Source organism: Squalius cephalus, assembly GCF_949319135.1.
Source record: "Squalius cephalus genome assembly, chromosome: 8".
NCBI classification, from domain to species: domain Eukaryota; kingdom Metazoa; phylum Chordata; class Actinopteri; order Cypriniformes; family Leuciscidae; genus Squalius; species Squalius cephalus.
The window spans coordinates 38,944,876-38,948,655 of NC_137129.1; the positions used below are offsets into that span (position 1 = coordinate 38,944,876).

The 3,780-nt window shown below is 35.1% G+C and overlaps 1 long non-coding RNA gene across 2 annotated transcripts; it reads left to right on the forward strand.

Moving 5' to 3' along the window:
- LOC307163470 lies at window positions 1-1,332 on the forward strand. Of its 2 annotated transcripts, none has more exons than XR_013822084.1 (3): window positions 1-50; window positions 207-319; window positions 956-1,332. It is a non-coding gene; the product is annotated as an uncharacterized lncRNA (long non-coding RNA). The 2 variants fall into 2 exon arrangements; XR_013822085.1 differs by having other exon boundaries at window positions 2-50; window positions 204-319.
- Window positions 1,333-3,780: the final 2,448 nt, after the last annotated feature.

Sequence of the window (3,780 nt, forward strand, 5' to 3'; positions counted from 1 at the left end):
AGAGCTACTAGTGAGTCGCAGCGAATCTTGCCGTGATCAGCCCTTCCCAGGTGAAGTTTCTAGAATATTGCAATCAGTATTTACTCATCAAATGTTCTCTCCTGAATCATATGGTAAATTACTTATTTATAACTGTCTTAATTTATGTTTCAAGAACAATAGTAATTGCACATAGAGTAAGTCGAAACTTTCTTGTTTTACAGCAGAGAAGGAAGACCAGTCCTTATATCAACGCAAGCTAATCGAATAAGTCCTTTGTTTCGGGTGAGGAAGGAACATCTGGTGCCCAAAGGAGACAGAAAAGTGTGCGAGTCCATTGGTATGTCTTGTATTGAAACCATGCTGTAATATGTAGTACATCATTTGATGTTGACAATTTTACATTGTACAGGTTATCACTTGGTTTTTGACCAAGTGAAGCTCTTGAAACAATTGACAGAAGAGTATGTTGTTTGGAAAGAAATAAAGCATCACTGGCAAAGGCTCAAAAGAGACCATGCCTTTCTAAAAGATCTTTTAAAATAGGCTGCTGTTGATATGGGTAAAACGGTTTTTGTTCAGTACTTAGCTTATATTATGTGCTGCAATATTATATATATATATATATATATATATATATAATACTTCAATGTGTATAATATATCATGTACTGACTGCTGCTTTGTAAATTTATGTAAGGAACAGGCAACTCTGGCCCATTTGCGTTCTCCTTTTTGAGGTTGAGAGTCAACCTCCAACCCTAATCGAGCACATCTGAAAATTTTAACCAAAGTCTTCAAGTTTATTTCTAGACAATAGGCAGGAGGGTTTGAGGTCGGAGCTAAACCTGCAGGACAGTGGACGCTGAGGGCCAGAGTAAACCATCACTGCTTTAAATAACGCAGAACATAAGCTGACCCGACTGTCCATTAAACAAATTCATTTGAATGGTTTCTGTTTTTTGTTTTACTTTCAGACCAGGACTGGAGAACGCCTGACAGTGGGATGTTGAGACTTCTTCCTCTGGTTGAGAAAAAGCTACACCACATCAGTGATCGCATCTTCTGTTCTTCAACTGAACAAACTGTTTAGACGAGGAAGAAGAACACGATAGAGACGTACAGGGAAGAGCAAGAAACCAGTTTAGCTGTGATAATGAATCATTATTTTCCAACACAATATCAAATCTGTTTTCTGTATCATAGGTGACTGAATATGATTATCTGGCACTCGTTTTGTGGCTTCAGCAGCTGTGAATGGATTCATATGATGTTAATGTATTTTTGAAGACACATTTTTATTTATCTTGAATCTCATTTTTCTTTATGCTACTTTATCAACTTTATGCTTTGTCCTCCAATAAAGTGTTTAATAAAGTATGGTGACTATTGTGTATTGAAAGTGGTGTTTGGTACAGTAAATATAAATTTTTATTTGAGAAATTTTAATTTCTTATTTCTTTAGTTTAACTAACCCTTGTGTGGTGTTCATATTTTTGTTATTCAGCCAGTGTTCGTGGGTCTGGTGGACCCGCTGCATTTTTTGGTTTTTAATTCAACATAATCAAACAATTTATGTTAAAATACTCAACAGATGTTTACTTCATCCCAATTACAAGCATTATAAACAGCCTTTATGGTTAATATTTCCTCTTTAGCTTTGTGAGATCACATTTGAGAATTGCAGCCTTGTGCGGGAACGGCAGGGGTAGAAACAAAACTCACTTTTGCACTCACACTCTCTCACACTTCAAATCTCTCTCACACATACACACACACACACACTCACACACACACAATAACAGCAAGCCCTGACAGGAGGACAGAGTATAGGTAAACAGGACCTAAAAATTTCCACACTTTTATTAGCCCCCGGGTCCAGTGGACCCGAACATCCTTTGTGTAATATAAATGTGTAGGGGGGGTGTACAGTGTGTGGTCATTGAAAATGTGTTCTGATATATGTTCTTCACAGAAAATGAGCTAAGGCCAATGAGTCTGAGGTTGAAAAAATAATTAATCGTATAATTTTTCTTTTGATAAAAAATGAAAACGGGTCCAACAGACCCGAACACCATACAAGGGTTCATTTAAAAATAACTATATAATTAATAACTTATAAATAACTACATGTAACTAATGACCATGATTCTTTTACTTGGGACATAAAAAATGTAGATCTGGTTTATGATATTTGGGACAACAATGCAACTAATGTTGCACATACTGTACTTGCATGTATGCCAGTTAGCAGTGAAATAAAAGGAAGCTATAATGAAGTGAATGCACCTGCATGAAGAGGCTGCAGTGGGCTATCTTGCTATAAATACTTAACACTTAATTGAAGATGATCCATGTTGATCATTCTAGTACATCTACTACTGCTTTTCAGTTGAAAGCATATATCACTGATGTCAGGCATATAAGCAGCAATCAGAAAAGGAGAAAGGGGTGAAAAGGAAATGTTGGCACTGTTTTTTTGTTGTTTTACTGAATGGTGCATTACCCTTGTGTAATAGTAATAGTGTGTGTAGATCTGTGTAGATTATACTGCCCTTCCACCCCCAGGGGCCCAGCAACGGCCCCCAGAAGAGCAAACAAATGCACATTTCAAATGACTGTAACTCAAAGTTCGGTTAATGTATCAAAGAGAAAATCAGCTGGACAACTACTTATGCTATGTTTAATAAATAATGTTGGCCACAGTTTTCAGACATATATGGAAAGCTGGCATAAAGGTTATTTTTAAAGTGCTCACAGTAAAATATAAAATTTCAGCCTGTCCCTCATATATGTCATAAAGGTTTGCACAATGAACAAATTTAGATATCCAGTTGTCCATTAAATATATTATTTATTTAACATTTATTGTTTTATTACTAAACGTTTTAAACTACATTACCCAGATGTCTCTGTCATTCTATCAATGAAACAGGAAGCATGGAGCTGTAGTTCATTGAAATGTGCAGACATGCTTAGGGTTAGGGTTAGGATCTCGGTAAAGGAGTAATTTCTCACAACATAGAGTCACTTTATAGTTAGCTTAATGTATAACTAACGTAATAATAACACCAAACCATACTTTGTAACATGAAGCGCCGTTTTATATGGGTTAAAACGATAGTCCAATCACAGCGAGCTCTGCGATAAAGTCACAGCCAATAACAACCCAGCTGAACAGATGCGTCACACTTACATGCCCATTTATGGTAAATGATGACAGATCTCTTCTGGTTCCGGCTGCAGGGATAGATACCTTAAATATTTTATATTTAGGCTGTTAAACATGTATTCCTTCTAATTAAATTATAAAACTTGTATTTAAAAACAAAATACTCCTTTGTGTGGTTACCATCCAAAAACGAGGTCACATGATCAATGACACAAATTTGCTCATTTGATTAGACTGATGCATAAATACATTTGAAAGAGAAACTTTTTTCTAAGCAATGTCCTACAGCAGGGGTAGTTTTGCAGTATTTTAATTAAAGATAATTACATGTTCTAAAGTGCTTCTAACATTTACAGTGTATGTATAGTATATTAAAGGTATATCATATCATTATATTCATATAAATGTAACAAAAGCACAATGAATGGACACAATTTTGAAAGCTTATTCCAATATTTAATGTCAAACTGTTTAAAGACATATGTAGCGCCAAAACTACTGCACAACAGTATAAAAAAATCAGTTAATTAAATATCCAGATACAATCTATTATAGTGACACATACATTAACATTAAAAAATTGCTATGATGAAGTTATATATTTACAAACCAAGAGATGAGATTCAACTT